Genomic DNA, 22,994 nt, shown 5'->3' with positions numbered 1-22,994 from the left:
TCGCACACAGCCTTCTGTCACCCTCTCAGCGGCACCCTCAGTCCCCTTAAACTCATTTTTATTTTTTTATTGTGGTAACACAGCATCTTCGCCATCTTCCAGTGCAAACTCAGCAGTATCGCGCACGTTCACGCTGCTGCACAACCGTCGCCACCATATGCACGCCCAGAACCTTCCCACCTTCCTCAGACCAAAACCTCATGCTCCTGGCGCAGGCTGAACTGCGTCCCCCTTCCCCACTCCCTTCACGTGCTGAAGTCCTAATCCCCACAGCTCAGAACATGACTGTATTTGGAGACAGGTCTTTAAAGACGTGATTAAGTTAAAATGAGGTCGCTGGGCTTGCCCCAACCCAATCTGACTGGTGTCCTTTTAAGAGAAGGAGATTAGGACACAGACACACACAGAGGGACGCCCGTCTGCAAGCCCTGGGGAGAGGCCTCAGGAGGAACCAGCCCTGTCGACACCTTCATCTTGGACTTCCGGCCTCCAGAACTTTCAGAAAATAAATTGCTATCGCTTACGTCACTCAGCCTGGGGTACTTTGTTATGGCAGCCCAAGCTGACTGATACACCCACTAAACAATACTCCCCCTACCCCACCTCCCGTCCTTGGAAAACAGTTCAGTAATGAAATGGTCAGAGTATTATGCTTAATACTGCCATTTTAAAAAGTAAATTTATTTATTTATTTATTTTATTTTTGGCTGCATTGGATCTTCGTTGCTGTGCGCAGGCTTTCTCTAGTTGCGGCGAGCAGGGGCTACTCTTCATTGTGGTGCACAGGCTTCTCACGGCGGTGGCTTCTCTCGTTGCGGAGCACGGGCTCTCGGCACGTGGGCTTCAGCAGTTGTGGCTCATGGGCTCCAGAGCGCAGGCTCAGTAGTTGTGGCGCACGGGCTTAGCTGCTCCGCAGCATGTGGGATCTTCCCCGACCAGGGCTCAAACCCACGTCCCCTGCACTGGCAGGCGGATTCTTAACCACTGCGCCACCAGGAAAGCCCCAGAGTATTATGTTTAAAGTTCGAATTATTACAAATACGTGATCATTATTTTCTCTGTGTGCTTATGTTACTAATTTGATACACGATTAGTTTCAAAATAAATTTGTTCACAACTATAGATTTTGGTGTTTTACTTTTCATTTTCTTTTGTGAATATGTAAACATTTACCTGGCTCAAAAGTTAGAAAAATAAAAGAAAAGATTCATCCAGGGACATCTTGCTGCTGCTCCTGCCTCCTCTACCTCTCCCCTCTCACTCCCCATGGCTCATCATTTTAACTATTCTGTTTTTTCTTTCAAAGCAATTGTTTTTGCAAAAATAATCATCTTTTTTTTTTTTACATAGAAGGTAGCATGCTACAGACCCACCCTATTCGCGCCAGTTTTTTTCCCTTTTAACGTATTCTGGAGGTTATTTCATATCACAAACAGGCCAAGAGCTCTTCCTCTATCTTAGGGCTGTGCAGTGCTCCTCTGTGTGGGCGGAGTACAGATTACTCTGGCCATCTCTCATCAAAACCCATTTGTGTGACATCCAACCTCTCGTTTATTAAACATCGGACTGCAACGAATCACTGGGAATGTTTATTCCATCTTTGTGAAGGTGTGCCTTCAGGGTGTATGTCTAGATGGCAAGGTTGTTTGGTTGAAAGGTGCGTGCAGGTGCCATTTCAGTAGAAGTCGCCCACTTGCCATCCACGTGGGATGTGCTGGGTTGAATCTATCAGCCTCCCAACAAAGCAGGTCGTTCAGTGTTTGTATTCTTGCCCTTAAGACAGAGGAGAAAGTATAGGTCTAACATCTCCTTACATTTCAAGAGTCACTTGTATTTCTTTTCTGGTAAACTGAGAATTTCTGTCTTTGCTTGCAGGGTTTTGCATTTCTTGATACTTAAGAGCTCTTTGTATACAAGCTGGTCATCTGTGCTTTGACTTGATGTTGTGTTTAAGCTACAGAAGATTTTTATTTGAAAAACTTGTCAATCTTGGGACTTCCCATGAGCTGCATTGGTTAAGAATCCGCCTGCCAATGCAGGGGACACGGGTTTGATCCCTGGTCCGGGAGGATCCCACATGCCGTGGAACAACTAAGCCCATGCATCACGACTACTGAGCCTGTGCTCTAGAGCCCGTGAGCCACAACTACTGAAGTCTGCACGCCTAGGGCCCGTGCTCTGCAGCAGGAGAAGATGCCGCAATGAGAAGCCCATGCACCACAATGAAGAGTAGCCCCCGCTCGCCGCAACTAGAGAAAGCCCGCATGCAGCAACGAAGACCCAACGCAGCCAAAAATAAATAAATAAAAAATAAATTCATTTAAAAAAAAACAGCTTGAGCACTAGTTGCTTTAAAAAAAAAAAACCCTTAAAAAATTATCAATCTTTTCTTTTTATTGCTTCTGAGTTTTGATTCTTAGTTATAAAAGCCTTCTCTACTCCAGGGGTATAAAGGAACTCAGCATTTTTTCTATGAGTTCCTTTATGGTTTCATTTCTTGTGGGCGGGGGGAAAACATATACATAACATAAAATTTACATTAACCTTTTTTTTTTTTTTGGCCATGCCGCACGGCATGTGGGATCTTAGTTCCCCGACCAGGGATCAAACCCATGCCCCCTGCAGTGGAAGCGCTGAGTCTTACCCACTGGACAACCAGGAGGTCCTACATTAACCATTCTTAGGTGCACAGCTCAGTGGCATCAAGTACATTCACACTTCTGTGCAACCATCGCACCATCATCTCCAGATTTGGTTTCATTTTCTACATGTTAATCTTTGATCCACCTGCAGCTTATCGTGGTACCTGGTATGAGACACGATCTCTTTCCTAACGGTTCTTTTCCTCTTAAAATCGAGGTGAAGTTCACATAACACGATGTTAACCATTGTAAAGTGTGCCAATTCGGTGGCATTTTGTGTATTCACAACGCTGTTCGACCACCTCTATCAAGTTCCTAAATGGTTCTTAATTGTTCTAGCGGAATTTATGAAGAAGTCCCTCATCACCTCACTGAACTGTGGCGCCCCCCCCCGATCCCATGTGAAGGTTCCCCTTTCACTGGAGCCTGGCCTGTTTCTGGAGGAGGGCTGCTCGGTTCTGCCGGCCTGCCTGCTCACAAGTCAGCCCCCGTGACGAGCGCGTTGCAGTGCTACCCGCCCCGGCCGCCCCGCGGGCCCTCCCGCGCTCCTTTCCACTGTCCCATGGCTGCCTCTCCCCGCGACGCACACTGTGCGCCCCGCCCGCGCCTGCCCGCTCTCCCCGCTCTGGCACGCTCCTCCCAGAGCTGCAGATCCGCCTCGTGAACCCCTGGTCAGAAGAATCCCCCGACTGTCCTGTTGATCCTCAAACAGCTTCCAAGGTGGCTCCGCTCCCGGGTTTGATTCACCTTCTGAATCATTCAGGCTCAAAACAGGCCTGCTGTCTCTGACCTTCATTCTATCCTATGTCGAGCTGGTCCCCAAACCCTTCCAGATTTCTAGGTCCTCAGCCTCCTGGATCGGCCTGCTCCTTTGCATGCCTACGCCCCTAGCGGGGGGTGAGACGCTCCTCGCCTTTTCCCTGGCGACAGCTTCCCACCCAGCCCCCTGCCTGCCCTAACCCCCTCTGCACCCCTCTGGAAGCTGCTCTGATCCTGCAGGGCTCAGAGTCTCCACTGTTTCAGAGCTTGGTCCGCGTGTGCCAGCCCAGTTTTCGGGGCCTCTGGTAAAGGCTCCTACTGGTCCTGCTCCCTCACTAGAAAGCACAGTCGGAGCCACACTCACACCCCCCCGCCCGCTGCCCCTCCAAGCACATCCACGCTTTTCTGCTGCGCCTCTCACGCAGCAGCCCCCTGCTGCGGGGCCCTCAGCCCTGCACCAGGCCAGGAGCAAACCCTCTAAGGCCCATCGCCACTCCTAACCCTTCCACGGAGTCAATTCCCTCCACACAGGTGCAAGTTTCCCCTTCCCCCCCAACCAGGTCTTGTCTCTATCACAGGTGAGCTGACCGGAGCTCCCCCCCCTTCTCTCCTCCAGCACCACTCCTCCCCCATGGACCGAGGGGCCCTAGAGCCCGGCTGACAAGCAGCTCTGATGGGTGGCTGGTGGCCCCCACGGCACTGTGCTGTGGGAGACTGGTGACGTCTGCCACAGGCTCGGGGAGGAGGCTGGGCCCGCACGTGCCCCACACCCGCCAGGGCTGGCCTCGGGATCCCAGAAGGATCCCCTTCTGTTCTTCCGCACATTCCTCAGGGCTCCTCGCAATGGCCTGGCCCGGGGGGCAGGTGCCTGCTATACACCTGCTGAAATGAACTGTAGCCAGGATTTCCATAATGGCCACTCACCAGAGATTCATCTCCATCACCCTGGCCACACTGATGGATACATTTCCTTTCCCGCCACGTACGCTGAGCAACGGTTCTGCATTTGCAATGAAAATCCTTTTCCTCATATTTTGTAAAAGAAAGAGCCCTGTGCCACAGGCCTTAATCCAGCATAGTTTTGTTTTGTTTGCCCTGATTCTGCTATGTACTGTGTTTTTTAGTTTCTGTATTTTGATGCTTTACCATCTGGTTAAAGCTGGCCCTGGAGGGACCACTGCTCCCAGGGTTAGCGAATTTCTAGAGACAGTGAAGAACTGGCCTGTGAGCTGGCCTTTCACATGCAAACCAACCCACCCAGAGCCTGCATCCCACCTCTCACTTTCTGGGCTACTCTCCTGCTGTCCTTGTCACCCAGGGCCAGGCACCGGACAACCAGGGCAGCCCCTGAGCCCGCGAGCCCACGGAAATTATTCAAACCAGCCGATCCTCAGCCTGCTCGGCCCGCCTCACCATTCCTTCCGCAGAACATGCAGTAGAGGCTCCCGTCTGCATTCCCCCCCTCCCTCTGCCTCCTGACCAGCCCTGTGTGGGGTGCCCTGCCCCCTTTCTAGGGAATTGTGAATATAATAAATTGTCCCTCGTGACAGCCATTTCCGTGTCTGTGTGTCTCACCACATCTGATTAAAACCAATCCCAAGGACCCTTAAAACACTCTAGCGTCGTGTTCCGTGCACAGTTAAGTAGTTAATAATTCTTTGCTGAATGATGAAATAATCCCCGTCTCTTTGTCTCATACAAAATATTTCTACCTGAAAATAACTTTCCACGGCACCACCGTGTGCTAAAGAGATCATGAGGAAGTATCCAGAAAGCTCATGGTCCCGTTAAAGCTGGAATAGGAAGAAATGAGCAACTGACTTCCCTCTTCTTAGGGAACCAGTTCTACTCAGTATTCATTTTCTTAGAGAAGAAACATCTGGTGAAATGTAGCCTTGAGTGAGGAAAGAGAGACAAAGCATTAAAAAACCAGTAATGACAACACCCCATATTTACGCAGCAGGTTGTAATCTGCACAGCCCTTTCCCCAGGGTTATTTCACTTGATCCTCACAACCCCGTGAGTTAGAGATTCTTTCCCCCACTTTCTAGCAGACAAGACTGACCCTCGGACAGACGGGATGCAGCTCATCCTCCCGGTGAGTTCCAGGCCGAGCAAGGGCTCGAGCACTGACTTCAGACCCCAGATCTGGTGCTTTTGCTGCCACCTGCCTTGCCAACAAGGAGGCCAGGGCCTCGCGGCACGGCTGGATCTGACCCAGGAAGTCTGATTCCAGAGCCCGCCCCTACACGGTGGTGCCTCAACACCCTGCCTCTGTGCTCTTCTATTCTACCCCTAAATCCACCTCAAACGTTCTTCCTGTTTTAATCAGAAGAGATGGGTGCGTGTGACTGAAAACACAGGCAGGCATTCACACCAGGCCCGCAAGTCTGAACGATGAGATGGTTTCCTCCAGACGCTGGGGTACCAGGCTCCCCATTTTGCCATTTGCACAGCAAAAGCATCGCCACATGCCCTGCCTGGTGAGGGTCCACAGCAGGGCCCTAACTGCGGACCACGCGCTCCCCACGGGGCGTCTGCACAAACAGAGATCTCTCATTCCTCGCCTCTGCTCCTTTGGAGGCTCCAAGCAGACAGCACTTCCCTGACCCAGGCTCCAGGGACATGGCTTTCTCTCCCTGGGAAAATCTGACCAGTAAGGGGACGGACTTCCTTCCATCCCGCGGGGGGCTGGCCCTGCATTCCTACCCGGCGCACAGGCCAGCACGAAGGAGGAGGGGGACTCCTGTGGGACGTGCGGTTCAGGCCAGCGAGACAGACGGTCACTGTGGCGCCTCTGGCCTCAAGAACCACAGGACTGGACGGGCAGGAGCCACGTGTGGGAATCACAGCCACACAGACCCGGAGGGAGAATAAAGTCACTTGGACGCGCTCCGGTGTAACAGAGCACTGTGAGGGGCCGGGAGGAGACCTGATTGAGCTCCCGTGTCCAAACTTAAAGGGCGTCACTAGCCCGTATATGTTACACAGAGAGAAGCCAGTACAATCACTTTGGAAGCCCATCTGGCATCTCGCAAGGTTGGAATTCCATACTTTACAACCCAGCCATTCCACCCCCAGGCATTCGTACACCCAAGAGAAATTCCTGTGCAGGCACCACAGGAGACGGGGCAACATCCTTCGCTACAGCCTGTTGTCACAGCTGGAGAATGGACACATTGTAGCTAAAGGGATTATTCTACAGCAGTGAAAAAACGAATAAACGAAAGCTACATGTAGGAATCTTAGAAACAAAATACAAAGTGAAAAAAAGAAAGTAAGGTATTCAAGTTTAGCCATTTTATAGAAAGCTAAAAAAAAAAATCAAAAAAGAAAACGAAAAAAAGCAAAAGCAAACTATATCTATTTTTAGAGAGCCAAACCTATGTGATTAAAGCACAGAATAAAAAAGCAAGGGAATGAAACACAAATTTTAAGATGGTAGTTACCGCTAGTCACTTGCCCATCTGTAGAACTAGGAGACATCTCCTGACCTCATCGTAAAGCTGCTGGAATAAATGAACCAGGGCAGCACAGCCGGGAAGTAGAGGGTCTTCACCAAACGCTCCCTCCCATCCCCACACAGTCTCAGAGGAGAAAACCCGTAAGCTGTCGTCGTGTTTAGGGCTCTTCCCCATCAGAGGTTCTTCTGCATGTGTAACCTGTATTTCTCCTCTGCATAATCACGGCTTGCTTTCGCCTTGGTTTCCTTCTAACTAAAAATAAATTTAACATCTAACAGAACTTTTCGCCTCAAAACATTAAGGTAGGTCTGTTCAGTCCCCACCAGATGACAGAGGCTCCCATGTGGCGCCTGACAGTTGTTTGGAGCTTCTGTAACCCACAGAAAAACATGAGAACTGGGCAACCCAAGTTTAACCTCTGTTGAAACTGCAACAAATGCTACGTTTAAAAAGCGAAGGAGATCACCCATGGTGAAGTGAACTGCTTTAGAAAGAAGCACAGATCCCTTTCTCCAGGATGGGAGACGCTGTATTGTTAATATTTAGGAAGCAGAACTTTCTGAAAGCCTTGGAGATGCCAGCAACTAAAACCAGCTGAAGTCAGGACCCCAGAGCTTTCAAAAAGACAGAAGGTGGTCAGTGTTTCTCAACCACAGAGAGTCAGTGGAAGCGACCACAGAGCGAGCGGGCAGGAGAAACGGCCCCTTCTGCCCCTGACAAAGGGCCAGCTCTGCACACTGAGGCCCCGGCAGGGCCCGGCAGGGGGCACGCCCTTACACACCCGGGTACTGAACCAACACTACTGCAAGTTCAAATTCAGCTAAGATGTTGCAAAGGCGAGAAGAGGAGCACATATTAGCTCCCGCCCCGTGCCAGCCCCTGGACCCGAGGCTCCTCCTGTTTGATGACAACAGCGCAAATCTCGAGGAAGAGTCACCACCCCATTTAAGGACCAGGAGAACCAGGGAAGGACGGGATATGGAGGACAGAGCTGAGCGTGGAGGTCAGGAGTCAGCTCCACCTCACCTCCCTGTGAGCTTGGGCAGGTGACTTCACCTCGGCCGGCTCAGCCTCCCCGCCTACACAAAGGGGCGCTCGTGGACCCCACTCCACAGGGTGCGTGGGGAGTCAGGGAGAGTGAGGCACGGTGGTCAGCCCTGAGTGCAGCACACAGCAAGCGCTCGGTAGTGGCTCACTGCATTGCTGGTCAGGTGAGGACGCAGGCAGGGACCCAGAGCAGCCCTGTGTTCTCTGGGCAGTGTTCCCTGCCGTCTTCAACTCCAGGACACACCAACCACCCCCAGGACACAGTGAAAGCATCCTCGATCCTCAAACGCGGCGTTAATTACGCATCAGCATCACTACTGCACACGAGGCTATGAAATTAGATGAGGATGAGGTCGGCGTGCTGGCGGGCCCGGGAGTCTGGACCTTTCCTGTTGATTCCTCAAGCAGACGCAGGGGCAAGTACACCCCAAGTCTCTGCTTCTTAAGGAGCCAGTGGGGGTCCCATGGGATCACCGCGTGGGGTGGAGGCTGGGGGCCTGGAGTCCGGCCTCAGGCATCCTCCACCCTCTGGTGTTGTCAGAGCAACAGACAAGGCAGCAGGAGGCCTCGTGCCAAGGCCATCGGCTGGACCGTGGGCGTCCTGCTGGCCCCGGCCACCCCCCACCCCGGGCCTGCCCTTGAAAGGGTTAGAGATGGGCCACCTGGGCGCGAGGCTCGGCTCCCTGTGGAGGGTGGAGCAGGCAGGAGGGTGGCGGTGGGGCCCCAGACGAGGGCGCCTGGTCCCCAGACGCCATGGGGCAGCGACTCTGGAGGGGCGGCAGCCACAGCCACGTGGGGCCAATTTAAATTCACTAAATTGCAAACCGTCAAAACGCAGGTCCTCAGCCTCAGCAGCCCCATCACGGAACGTTCTGTTAGGCAGCGTTGAAAACAATTTCTATTGCGGAGGTGCCACGTGGAATGAGGAAAAACACCTGGATCCGTTGGCCTGCATTTAAAATGTTACGTAAATAATAAAACCCTGCACCCCTCCTCTGATTACAGAAGTAACACACGTTCACGGCCGATTTCTGGGGAAGCCAGGAAAGCGTCGGGCAGCCCGAGTATGGGTCACGGGACGGCTCTGGGGTCAGACGTCCTTGGACCTAACCCGGCCCCGCAGGGTGCAGCCTCCTGCAGGGTTTCAGCTCCTCTGGGCCCCTGTCTCCTCACCCCCGCTCCCCGGACTGTGGGAAACGTGAACCGAGACCGCCGGTGTGAACTGCACAGGTCAGGGCTGGGAACAAAGTGGACGGCAAATATTAGCTGTGGAAACGAAAAATTAACCACAAAAAAGCAACGGGGACTTCCCTGGTGGTCCAGTGGCTAAGACTCTGTGCTCCCAACGCAGGGGGTCCGGGTTCGATCCCTGCTCAGGGAACTAGAGCCCACAGGCCTGCCGCAACTAAGAGCCCGCATGCAGCAACTGAAGATCCCGCACGCCACAGCTAAGACCCGGCGCAGCCAAACAAACAAACAAATAAATAAATTTTTTTTTCTAAAGCAACAAACCAGTCCTGCCCTCGCCAAGCAGGAGTAAACACCACGAAAGTCTGGTCTCATTTCCGTGGCGGCCAAAGTGAACTGGACCAACTGTCCTGGGACACCCTCCAGCACACACCACTGGGAGAAAAAGAACTCAAATTGTGAGGGGTGCCTCCACTGTCACCACTTACGTTTTTAACAACCCATAAAACCATACTGTCTATTCCCTGTCCTGCCTGTGGCCCGGGTGCTACCTCGGCAGGGTCAGGGCCGGCTGGCATGGCCTCCTGGCTCTTCCCAGCCAGCCTGAGTTCTCCCAGACAAGACGAAGCCACCGCGTCCTCTGCCGGGCGAGAGGCTTACGCTGGGGCACCCATGGGCCTCCCAGTGGGGCAGAGGGTCCTGGTGGAGGTGGCCAGGAGTGCTTTCCAGCCAGAGCAGCCGGGAGTACAACCGGACTCCTCGTGTAGTCAACACCCTCATCTCCCATCCAGGCGGTACACGTCAGGATGGGGTTAGGGAGGTCAGTCCTGCAGGTGACAAGGGTCCTCTGTAGGGGCTGCTGCAGGAAGAAGGTAAAAGCCGACCACTCCAACTGGAACACGTGCTTCCCACTTACCTGCTGGGTGTTGGTCTGGCTAGGCTCTGGGCACGGGGCTGATTTTCCACTTAACACACAAGACTGTAATATCTCCCCCACTTTCACACAAAATTTATACTTGGGATTTATATTGACTGCATGATGTCCCATCAGGGGGATAAAAATCAAAACTCACTTTACTCTCAATGGTGGAGCACTGAGGTTGCCAGCAATGTTTGCTATTCTAAATAACACTGAGATGAACATCTTCTCACAGATATTTATAGAACTGTCAGGATACACTTGCCAAGATGGGATTTCTAGATCAAAAGATATGAATATTTTGGGGAGTCCCCATTTATAGAACCAAAAATGCATTCCAACTTGAGAATTTCCGTTGTCCCCAGCCAAGCACAGAAATTTGAATTTCCTCACGTCCTTGTCCACAGCGGGAGTTATAGCTCTTTGTTTATTAGAGGAGGTAGCAAACCCTCTTTCTTCCCATCACGGTACTTTGCTTCCAGGTAAAAACCCTACGGAAAGCTACTGTTTGGGTCTGAAGAACTTGTAATCAAATGTTTTTCTCTCCTCCTTTAAAGGCAGTTCATTTCTCTACCTGTGGTAGGGAGAGAGCCACAGAACACACGGTGACCCAAACAATGGTTCGTAAGATAAGCAGGGCTCTGGGCTGAGCCAGATGGAAGCCCCCACTGCCAGGAGCAGCTGTGTGACTACTTGGGCCACACCAGGTGCCCCCAGAAGAGGTGCGACAGAAAGCGCACACACTCCAGGCCCAGCAGGCTTCCCTGAGACTGTTCTGTAGCTTCTGCTTCCACTGAGTTCCCCTCGATGCTCTTTTGGAACGAGGATGCCAGAATCCCCATAGATCCTCCCCACCTTAGGCCGCAGCGTCATCATGCTACTTAAAATTTAGCCATCGGGGTTTCAAAGCCCATTTCTGACGAAGGTCTGGCTTGCTTTCCGCGCTCCTGTGACAGTCCCCAATCGTGGGATTTCATGTTGCAGAAGTCCCATGAGCAACAGCATTCTATACTGAAGTGTAAGGACACGAGACCAAAGACAAGTTAAAAGTAGAGGAGCCGCATCCTTCAGCTAAAAGGCCACCAAAAATCATGTTCAGTCATCAGCCGACACAGTCCGCCAATGCTAAAAACGCCCTTCTGAGGCTCCAAGAGCAGAGAGTGTGGGACAAAAGGACACTCGGAGGGCGAAGGGCTCACGGGCGATTTGGTGCAGGCTGGACAGGACCTTCGTGCTGCCTCTCGGGGAATACCGTGTGATCCGGGAGGTTCTGCTTCTGTCTGTCTCTCTCTAAGAAAACGTGCATATGGCAGAAAGTCCAAGATCACAGCTTGCTGGCCTGGAAAACAGTTTGTTTCCCTCAACAAAAGCCATTTCCTCCTTTTCTGTTTGCTGATGGTCCAGGCTTCCATCATGGACACCTGGACCAACACGCTTGCATCTCCTGAACTCCTGCTGCACGAGCTCCCCTCGATGGGAGGAGAAAAGGGAGTTCCCTGCGGCATCCATGCACAAGCTCGACTGTACGAAGGACACAAAGAGAGAAATTAATTTCTCTACTAATTGACAACAGCTTGAAAAAGGTATAAAGATGCCAGAATTCAGCATATGGGCTATGGAAACACATTTCGGCTCAGATATATTTTTTTTTTTGAGCTGTTACAACATGCTTTATAATATAACCAGCTAAAAGGCTGTTAACGGTGCAGCGTTTCAGAAATAATGCATTCTCAGGATTTCATATTTAGAGGGTTTATTTGAAAACATCCTACTCTCCACTGCATAAATAAGAGGAAACAGCACGACAAAAAGTGTCATAACTATGGCTCGTGGTGTCTAGCGAGATGATCTTCCTTTTGTATCAAGCTGCAGGATGACTGGGCGAGGCCGGTTCCCCCTTCCCACACATCACGTTCCTTTCCTGTCTCTTGAGCAGGCAGGGCTCTGGGCGACTCTGGGTGACGCAGAATCACCCAGAACTACCAGACCTTTCACCCAGATCTCTCGATGAAAGCTGAACACATACAGAAAGTGCCCGTGGCTTATAAACAGGCAGCAGCTGTGGGGCAGGCAGAGGCATTCGCAACGGCAACTCCAGGATGCGATGAGATCAAGGAATAGAAGTCTGTGACACAATAACAGGATGCTTGGCAAATTCCAAACAACGCTCGAGGCAAAGGACAGAGCTCCACGGGATCAGCAATCCCAAGAGCTTAAAAGTTCAGGAAAAGGTTTAATGTTTAAAAAAATTTAATATAATGTCCAAGGGATGGGCGACACCATGCCCGAGCAGGCAATGCCCGACCTGACCTGGCTTTTACACATACTTCCTTTTTAAAGTACTTTCTCCGTGTCCTTAAGGTCAGCTTTATTTTTGTTAGAAGACAGATTAAATAGACCACGTTCTGACTCTCACGTTTTCCTCGACCCCGTAAACCCCTCGACTGGCAGAGTTTCTGGAAGAAGAAAGAACACATCTTTGGAAGCAGGTGTGGGTTCAAATCCTGCTGCGTTTCGGCTGTGAGCTTGGGCAACCGCTTCCCTGTTGTGGTCCTGTTTCTCCCATCAGTTAAAACTGCCCTGACTCTAGCCGGCAGGTGCTGGAGGATTAAACGAGAACGCAGATGAAAGCAGCGAACGTCACCCAGCAAATGCTGCTCCTCTTCTTCCATGCTCTGCCTTTCGTCCTTGCGGTGGCAACTCCAGGAACGGGAAAGCCTGTCCGGGGACGCTTGAGTCCCAGCACGGGGTCTGCCCCCCTCTACGACGTGGCCCCCACTCAGGCCGAGGAGGCCTGAGCCTCACCCAGAGCGGCCCCCTTGGCGCCTGTCGTAGGGACCGGCTGTGGAGCATGGAAGGAGTGGCTGCACAGGGCACCAGCCCCTACGAGGCCGGCTGTGAAATCTCCTGCTTTCACCTACCCTGCTAACAAAGTGGCTTCGACTTTTCTGCAGCAAACGCAAAGAACAGAGTTTACACAGAACAGGAGGGCTTCCCTGGTGGCACAGTGGTTACGAAGCCGCCAGCCAAGGAAGGGGACACGGGTTCAAGCCCTGGTCCGGGAAGATCCCACATGCTGCAGAGCAACTAAGCCCGCTCGCCACAACTACTGAGCCTGTGCTCTAGAGCCCGCGAGCCACAACTACTGAGCCCTCGTGCCTTGACTACTGAAGCCCGCAGGCCTAGAGCCCGTGCTCCACAACAAGAGAAGCCACTGCAATGAGAAGCCCGCGCACCACAACAAAGAGTAGCCCCTGCTCGCCGCAACTAGAGAAAGTCCGCGTGCAGCAACGAAGACCCAGTGCAGCCAAAAATAATAAATAAATAGAATGAATACATTTATTTAAAAAAACCAGAACAGGACACTCAGTAGCCAGGAGCCTGGGACAGAGGTGGCCCAGACGGGCACAAATCAGGGGGAATGCAAGAGGGAGAGCAGTGGAGCCAGAAGGTCGGGAGACAGCCAGGGGGCTCGGGGAGTGGCCAACACAGAGCAGAGTCCAGCTGCAACGGGCAAGTCTTCTTCATTCTCCTTCAGGGAAAAACCAAAACTAAATACCCGTGGCCACTTCCTCCAAGCGTCTGATGTTCTATGTGCCCCGAGTCTCTCCAAGCTGCTCACACCCTGTGCGGACGGCAGCCACCTCTCCCCTCCCTGGTCCAGCCCGGGCAACTTCCCGTCTCACTGGGCTCCCAGGTCCCACTGCCATGTTTCCCCGCAGCTCCCCTCCAGCCCAGGCCTCTCGTGCTGCGTCCCTCATCTGCCCTGGTGGTAGAACCACAGGGTCCTCCCCTGGCTGCCCCTGCCCCTCGCTCACCCATCCTGGGGAGCCCGCCCACCGACTCACTGGTCCACACTCTCCCCGACCCCCATGCTCTACAGCGCCCGGCCTCCTCTGGCCCAGCACTGCCTGCAAAACCCTCCCGGTCTTCGGGCCCAGCGGGGACATACTCCCGCCCCCGCCCTCCTCCCTCCTCATTTTTCCCAGTAAGGTGGTCTGCTAATCTGATGGGCCCTGTTCTAGACCCTGACAGGGACGCCCCTGCGAGCAAGTGGACCATGGGGTGTGAGAAGGTCCTGCCCCTCCTACTCAGCAGAAACGGGGAGCTCCTTGGGTACCTCTCCAGCTCCTGCCCTTCGATGGCCTGGGGCTCAGAGGAAGGGTCAGTACCCAGGTCGCGTCCCAGGCCTCTGCCCTCTGTCCTCCAAAGGCACCACGCACGTCCAGCCTTGCACATGCTCCAGGGCTCCTTCTGGAACACTCCCCTCCCCCCTCGTGGAGCTCAGCTCTCCTGTCTCATCCTCTCCCCCCGAGGAGACCCCCTGATTTCTCACTGTCCTCTGGGGTCCCCGGCTCCAGTGTCAGCACACGATGGGGTGACCACGCTCTACCTGGAGAACCACACCCCCCCGAGACAGTGCTCCTGGGGCAAGGACACCTCATCTCATCCCTGCATCTCCAGGCTCACAGCAGACTCTCAAGGATGCAAGGAGCAACAAGAGCCAGAGGCTGTGGGTCACAAACGAGAGGGCCTCCCCAGGTCAACCGACAGGCCCGTGGGAACGGACCGCCGGGTACCAAGTCCAGCCCAGCCCAAGCGAGTGGGACCGTCACAGCTTCCTGGTGAAACTCAGGCCCCTTCTTTCTTTGGGGTTTGCTGTAGATGAAGCCTCCGAGGGACAAGGAGGCCACACAGGTGGTCTGGGACCCTGGGCCAGGAATCGAGTCACCATCCTGTCCCCAGCCTGCTGGGTGGCCTTGAGCAAGATACTTGCCCTCTCTGGGCCTTGCCTTTCCATCTGTGCAGTTAAGGACACAGCCTCCATATCTGCTACCATCGAGCTTCAAGATGCTGTGCTCCCACTTTCCCATTTCAGAAAAAGCAGAAGGAAGTGCAAAAATGAAGGAGACAGGGCTTCCCTGGTGGCGCAGTAGTTGAGAGTCCGCCTGCCGATGCAGGGGACATAGGTTCGTGTCCTGGTCCGGGAAGATCCCTCATGCTGCGGAGCAGCTGGGCCCGTGAGCCATGGCCGCTGAGCCTGTGCGTCTGGAGCCTGTGCTCCGCAACGGGAGAGGCCACAGCAGTGAGAGGCCCACGTACCACAAAAAAAAAAAAAAAGGAGACAGAGAACACCCCAGACAGCAGGTGGAGGCCAGCCCAGTGACCTGTAAGGGGACATCTGTCCACTCTGATCTCATTTACACACACGCACGCACACAGCCGAAAGAATATACCACAAAATGGGGTACTGTCTCTGGGTAATCAGATTAAGGTTAGTTTTTTTGTCTTTTCTTTTTTTTTTTATATATTTCCCAAAATTTCTACAATGAACAGGTATTTTGCCATCAGGGGAAAAAATTAAGGCTTTTTAATCATTTTTTTAAAAATCACACTTGTACATAAGCACAGAACCATAAAGCCTGAAAATGAAATCAGCCAGCTCTGCAACCAGCCAACAATCCTATCTGCTCTCGAGAAGTGACTGTACTTGGAGTTAGTGCATTCAGGTGTCAAAGTGACAGGCGGGGACTCAGCTAGGTGTCGCGAGCTTGGAGCCTAGGGAGCTGGGTCGGGGGTAAGGAGGTAACGACAATCAGTCTGAAGGGCCCTTTAATGAGCGATGCTGCGGCTGCTGGCCTGGATCAGCGCCATCAACACAATTCCCTAACCGCCACCGAGACAGAAAAAAGTGACTAGCAAAAACAGCTCCAACAAACACTTTTCATTACATGCTGCCATCTCTGCCTTCTCGGAAACACACCTGTGGGCTCCTCGCGGTCCCCTGCTGGGCTGGCGGGAACACAGCTGCACCTCCCCCCACAGCACCCTTTGCAGTGGGCCCGCAGCTCCTCCCCGCCGGGCCTGACCCCGGCGTGGACCTGCTTTGACCACATGCAGCGCCGGTGACGTCGGCCAGATCTGGGCCCAGGCTCCAGAGGTCTCGCAGCTTCCAGAAGCCCTGCTAACCAGCCCAGGCCACCGCATGGACTCACAGGACCACAAGCTAGACACATGGCAGGTGGCTTCTCACGACAACTGTCACACCGTCCTGGGTGAGAAAACCTTGGCACAGTCTGAACCTGCCCTCAGAGAACGCTGTTTACACGTTGAGGCTCGTGCTCCTGTGATGGGCATCTGGGTCTCCCAGCCCCCCGGGGCCTGGCCAGGCCAAGCACTGTGGCAGGTGAAGAGCCATAAGTAACACCTGAGTAAACAAGCTTTGCATCTGTTGATTTTTAAGCTGTTATTTACTTTAAATGACAAAGCACATGAACACAGCCTCCCATCTGCTAACCCTATCACTTGGGTGTGTGTTTGCGAGACCTCTTTGTACAGTCACACTCACGTCTGTGCCTCCGGATAATTCTGTGTTATGCTCTTCTTTTTCTTTCCATAAACGGCACTCTATTTTTCTCCTTAACAATATGTCTTAGAGGCCTCTCCACAGCCAAAATTATACCTCTCTTTCCTTTCAGCAGGCGGGGTCTGAGCGTGCCCTGGTCTGGACTAGCCACCCCTCTGGGTAGGCACGAGGACTGTTCCCGACTTTTCAACTAGAGCAGTTTGTGCATACACGCTGGGCCCCCCTGGGTGGAAAGAGAAATGTGGACTTGTTGGTCAAGCAAGCATTTTAAAGAGAAAAAAGCAGTGGGTGGAGACGCCAAAGGCCACAGACCACTGAACTGCCGATCCCTGAAAAGCCAGCGGAGCTTCCCTGGCCCTGTGCGTCTGGTTTGTGTCGCTCCCATCTCTCTCAGGCTCCCTCCCTTGCCTCCCCTCCTGCAGCCTCAAGCCCACATAGCACGGGACTGTCAAATACAGTTTAATCTTTCCTGCCTTAATCTAAAAAAGCATGTCCACTGAAGTTGCTATATTTACGCAAGAGAGGAGAAAACTGCCCCATTTACTTGCTCTGGTACCTTTGATTGATTTTTCTGAGTCAACAGCCTTGCACTTAAAAAATTTTTTTAAAAATACTTTCTACGTTTGCATTGTAAAATAAACAACAGATTCTTACGGGAGAAAGACTAGGAAAGTAATCAGTACGAAAATGGGAGACAACATTCACAGAAGTGCAAAAGGAATCCAAAAAGATAAAGAAAAAAGACAAAAGGAAGAGGAGCAGCAGAACAAAGTGAAGCAGCATGGAGCCCCCGCCTGATGGGGGCCACCTGGCCCAGTGAGGGCACATTCGCTTCCGCGCCCTCTCCCTGGTGGTGAAGGACCCGGGGATGCCCTCAGGGGTCAGGCCTGAGCCCACGCACACGGCCCTGGACCCAAGGTTTTCCAAGCTGGCATGGATCTCTGTTCCCTGGATTCTCCGGGCGTGTGTGGATCAGCTGCTAAGCTGGGTGTCTGTACTTTCACTGAATCAGCATCAGGCACTCTCGGGCCTGAGTTTCGGCTCTGCCATTCGGGAGCCCTGTGCAAACACTGTCACCTCTCTCCTCGCTGGAAGTGCTGACAGTAACAAGGGCAGCATGTGATCCATGGGGAGGAAAGTTCCTTCTGCAAAAAAAAAGGAAGCTTGGAAGCCACTGATGACACAGGGCCACATGCTACAGGATGACGAGGACCCTGGTCCTCGGGACATGCAGGTCTCGCCACCCCCAGCAGGCACCCGGTCCTCGCAGATAGGTCTCCACTTCCACCCCTGCCTCTGGCGTGGTGTGCAGGGAGGGCCAGCCTGGACCAGTCTGAACCAGCTGGTACCGGCCGAGCCCCGTCTTTCCTTGGGTGGCACTCCCGTCACAGCCATGTCACAGCCTCTGGGGCTCTGCCCCGCCGTGCACTTCTCAGCTGGCTTCCTGGGTCTGCAGGCCCTGCCTCCCACACGCCAGTGTCCTGTTTCGGTCACTTCTGGTTGGTGGCCATTTCAGCGGCTGGGGTGGGGAGGGGGCCGCACTTGCCCCCCTCCCCCGTTTCTCTGAGCTTCCTTCTCCTGCTGGTGCTTCCCTCTGCGAACGCAGCACCGGCTGGCGAGAGCCCGCGTGGCAACCTCTGACCCTGTGACCCGCCAGGCTCACCATCCACAGTCCCACCCAGTTCACACTGAGCTCCTGGGATGCCCGTGAAAGGAGGAGGCGCCCAGACTAAGTGAGAAAATTTCTCCATTTTAGGGAATCAGTCCTGCTGTCACCCTCACGACCATAAAAGGCAAAATAAAGAAGAAACAAAAAAAATATATAAAAAGCTCCATACCAAAATGTTCCAAGATTGCAAGAAATACTTCACTTCTGCTCCAGTTTCCTCAACCGTAAGATGAGAATTCTTAAACCTCTTGCTGAGGGAGGGAAGGCTACTGGGAAACCTAGAAATACCGTACGTGCACCCAGGGCCTCCGCGTACACCACCTGGACTACTTCTCAAAGCAGCCCTACTAGGCGGGTGCAGCTGCTGGTCCCCCATCCGACCCAGGAGGAGGAGACCCACAGCGCCCGGGTCCACAGCTGGCCACCTTCGTCTGTTAGTCCCAGCAGGTTCACCCTACAGGCTGGGAGGCAGGGTCCTGATCGGTGCCTGGGAGAGGGAGGCGTGCCCGAATTCCCCAAGGCCTGGTCCTGGGAGGCCGGAGGCTCGTGCCTGCACCCAGCCTCTCCCTGCAGGGCGCCCAGCTGGGCTCCCCATACCCTCTCCCACTCAGTAGCTGAGGAAACCAACCACAACCACGGCGAGGGAGAGGGGAATGTTGAAAAGAAAGGGGTTTTCTGGGCAGGCATCTTCTGAGATGTATTTTCAAATGCGTGCACTCACGTGCACACATCCTGCACCCTTTAGACAGGAGCGTCCCCCATGCTGCTTTCTGTTTCAAAATTCGCCCTGAGCCCAAGGGAGGGGACTGCGTAGGAGGGATGCAACCTCTGACAAGGCATCGGGTGTTTTGTTTTTACGCGTGCCTCCCGGCGCCCTTAGCCTTTGGGAGGGGCTGGCTACAGGAGGGCCATCAGACCCCGGCCACTCTCCCAGCTGACACAGCCCCATCTGCACGGGGCTGCCCCAACATTGCTCAACCTCAGAAAGAAAAGCAGAAGATAAAGCCTAAATTCAATTTCACTTCCCGTGAGCCACCATGACCCGGGGAACAGGGGAAAATCCAAAGTTAAAACTGGGTTCACATGAGCTGTGCTCTGGTCTCTGTGACAGGTTTAAATATCTGCGTGCAGCTCCATAAAGTACAGGATGCTATCCCGCCCCGCCTGCCCTCCCACGTCTCAGCCCCCTCCCCACACACGGCAGTGACACGGAACGTCAGGCATACATCAAAGGACATTTTAACGACAGCTGTAAGAGAAAGCTGCTTCTGAGCGCACGTGGGTGGGAGCATACAGACGTGGCGTGTGGTCAGGAGGGCGGCCACCAGCCGGCGGTGACTCAGCACAACTGGACGCAGGCAGACTTGTGGGACATGTGTCACTGTTGTTCCGAACCCAGAACGAGGGGCACCCACTGCGGGCCCCGGAAAATGCACCAAGCCTTCTGTGGCCCCAAACTTCTTGCAGAGGAGGCAGTCGCCCAGTGTCCATCACAATTGTGTCCTGGCCACGCACCAAACGTGTTAACATTTGCCCGGTATATCTCTTTACACGGGGACTCGTATCTTATACCAACACACTTACCAGACACTTTCGAACACTACTGTTAAGGGAGAACCAGAGTCGCTTCCCATAAACAGAGAGTAACTGGCACAGACTGCTGTTTGCCTACCTGGTAGCCGTTCTCTCCCTTCTTCTTAGTAACCTAACCCTGATTTTATTCACACTGGCAAGAAACCCAGCTAGAGCACTCCAGCTTCCAGCCTTCCTAGTAATCAGGTGTGGCCACATGACTAAGTTCTGGTCATTAAGACATATGAGGAAACTGATGCATGAAACTATCTAGACGGAAGGTAGGCAGCATTTCTAATGTCTGAAATATAAACGTGATGTGATGGGTGGTACTCTGGCTGCCGTTTTGGACCAAGAGGGACACGTGAGGCTGGACGCTCTTCTCTCTGGCAGAACAGATAGAAGAAAGCTGGTTTCTTGACAACACAATAGAGCTGTCATCCCAGGGTGTATTAAACGTGTCTTCTGTTATAATATTTTGACATCTGGGGCCTTATGGACCCTGGGGAAACTGGGTGGGGGGGCGGGAAGCCCTCCTAGGGCTATCCAACTCCCACAGAATATCAACCTGCCTTCCAGGGTGCCTTTCGTATGCAAACTAACCAATCCAGAGCCCACTCACCCCACCCCCTTCTCCTCTATGTGGCTCTCACACTCAGGCCAATATCCTCCTGCCCTCATCACCCCAGGGTCTGTACCAGACAACTAGAGACGGGCCCCCACTCCTCAGAGCCCACTGAAATTATTCAAACCAGCCAGTCCTCAGCCTGCTCACCCTGCCTCACCACCCCTCTCCAGGGAAACCACAATAAAGCGTCCTGTCCCCAGTTCCCTGCTCCCCCTGCCCCTCCCTGGTCCTTCCCCATGGGGCCCTGCATGGGGGTGGCATCCCCCACTTCTGGGACTGTAACAATTACCTTTTTTTTTTCTTACAACTATCTTTTCAATGGCAGTTGTCTCCTGTACCTGATCTGTTGATCTCACCATACCTGAGTAATAATAAAACCTACATCTTAAAACACAGGCCTGGAATATCTCCAGACATCTTTCCAGTTAGAGAGAAATTAACTTTTTCTTGTTTAACCCACTGTTATGATCCATCTTATTCCAGCAACCAAACTTAATTCCTAACTGATATATATTTATTTTACGATTTCTTTTTTTTTAATATACAGCAGGTTCTTATTAGTTATCCATTTTATACATATTAGTGTATACATGTCAATTCCAATCTCCCAGTTTATCCCACCACCACCACCACCACCCCCCTGCCACTTTCCCCGCTTTGCGTCCATACGTTTGTTCTCTACATCTGTGGCTCAACTTCTGCCCTGCAAACCGGTTCATCTGTACCATTTTTCTAGGTTCCACATACATGTGTTAATATACCATATTCGTTTTTCTCTTTCTGACTTACTTCCCTCTGTATGACAGTCTCTAGATCCATCCACATCTCTATAAATGACCCAGTTTCGTTCCTTTTCATGGCTCAGTAATATTCCATTGTATATACTACCACATCTTCTTTATCCGTTCATCTGTCAGTGGGCATTTAGGTTGCTTCCATGACCTGGCTATTGTAAATAGTGCTGCAATGAACATTGGGGTGCATGTGTCTTTTTGAATTATGGTTTTCTCTGGGTATATGCCCAGTAGTGGGATTGCTGGGTCATATGGTAATTCTATTTTCAGTTTTTTATGGAACCTCCATACTGTTCTCCATAGTGGCTGTATCAATTTACATTCCCACCAACAGTGCAAGAGGGTTCCCTTTTCTCCGTACCCTCTCCAGCATTTGTTGTTTGTAGATTTTCTGATGATGCCCATTCTAACTGGTATGAAGTGATACCTCAGTGTAGTTTTGATTTGTATTTCTCTAATGATCAGTGATGTTGAGCAGTTTTTCATGTGCTTCTTGGCCATCTGTATGTCTTCTTGGGAGAAATGCCTATATAGGTCTTCTGCCCATTTTTGGATTGGGTTGCTTGTTGTTTTAATATTGAGCTGCATGAGCTGTTTATATATTTTGGAGATTAATCCTTTGTCTGTTGATTTGTTTGCAAATATTTTCTCCCATTCTGAGGGTTGTCTTTTCGTCTTGTTTGTAGTTTCCTTTGCTGTGCAAAAGCTTTTAAGTTTCATTAGGTCCCACTTGTTTATTTTTGTTTTTATTTCCATTACTCTAGGAGGTGGATCAAAAAAGATCTTGCTGTGATTTATGTCAAAGAGCATTCTTCCTACGTTTTCCTCTAAGAGTTTTATAGTGTCCAGTCTTACATTTAGGTCTCTAATCCATTTTGAGTTTTTGTGTATGGTGTTAGGGAGTGCTCTAATTTCATTCTTTTACATGTAGCTGTCTCCAGTTCTCCCAGCACCACTTACTGAAGAGACTGTCTTTTCTCCATTGTATATCCTTGCCTCCTTTGTCACAGATTAGTTGACCATAGGTGCATGGGTTTATATCTGGGCTTTCTATCCTGTTCCACTTGATCTATATTTCTGTTTTTGTGCCAGTACCATACTGTCTTGATTACTGTAGCTTTGTAGTATAGTCTGAAGTCAGGGGGTCTGATTCCTCCAGCTCCGTTTTTTTCCCTCAAGATCGCTTTGGCTATTCAGGGTCTTTTGTGTTTCCACACAAATTTTAAGATTTTTTTGTTCTAGTTCTGTATAAAATGCCATTGGTAATTTGATAGGGACTGCACCAAATCTGTAGATTGCTTTGGGTAGTAGAGTCATTTTCACAATATTGATTCTTCCAATCCAAGAACATGGTATATCTCTCCATCTGTTGGTATCATCTTTAATTTCTTCCAGCAGTGTCTTATATTTTTCTGCATACAGGTCTTTTGTCTCCCTAGGTAGGTTTATTCCTAGGTATTTTATCCTTTTTGTTGCAATGGTAAATGGGAGTGTTTTCTTAATTTCTCTTTCAGATTTTTCATCATTAGTGTATAGGAATGCAAGAGATTTCTGTGCATTAATTTTATATCCTGCAACTTTACCAAGTTCATTGATTAGATCTAGTAGTTTTCTGGTGGCATCTTTAGGATTCTCTATGTATAGTATCACGTCATCTGCAAACAGTGACAGTTTTACTTCTTCTTTTCCAATTTGTACTCCTTTTATTTCTTTTTCTTCTCTGATTGCCGTAGCTAGGAGTTCCAAAAGTATGTTGAGTAACAGTAGTGAGAGTGGAAATCCTCGTCTTGTTCCTGATCTTAGAGGAAATGCTTTCAGTTTTTCACCACTGAGAATGATGTTTGCTGTGGGTTTGTCATATATGGCCTTTATTATGTTGAGGTAGGTTCCCTCTATGCCCACTTTCTGGAGTGTTTTTGTCATAAATGGGTGTTGAATTTTGTCG

At 51.7% G+C, this 22,994-nt stretch overlaps 1 protein-coding gene across 2 annotated transcripts in view; it reads right to left on the bottom strand.

The window, feature by feature from the left end:
* The window catches only part of MGLL (monoglyceride lipase), a 101,366-nt gene that overhangs the window by 26,174 nt on the left and 52,198 nt on the right, over window positions 1-22,994 (bottom strand). The gene's annotated exons all lie outside the window — the stretch shown is intronic.

The sequence above is a fragment of the Tursiops truncatus genome, chromosome 10 (assembly GCF_011762595.2).
Source record: "Tursiops truncatus isolate mTurTru1 chromosome 10, mTurTru1.mat.Y, whole genome shotgun sequence".
NCBI classification, from domain to species: domain Eukaryota; kingdom Metazoa; phylum Chordata; class Mammalia; order Artiodactyla; family Delphinidae; genus Tursiops; species Tursiops truncatus.
This window is presented reverse-complemented; position numbering and strand designations above follow the sequence as displayed.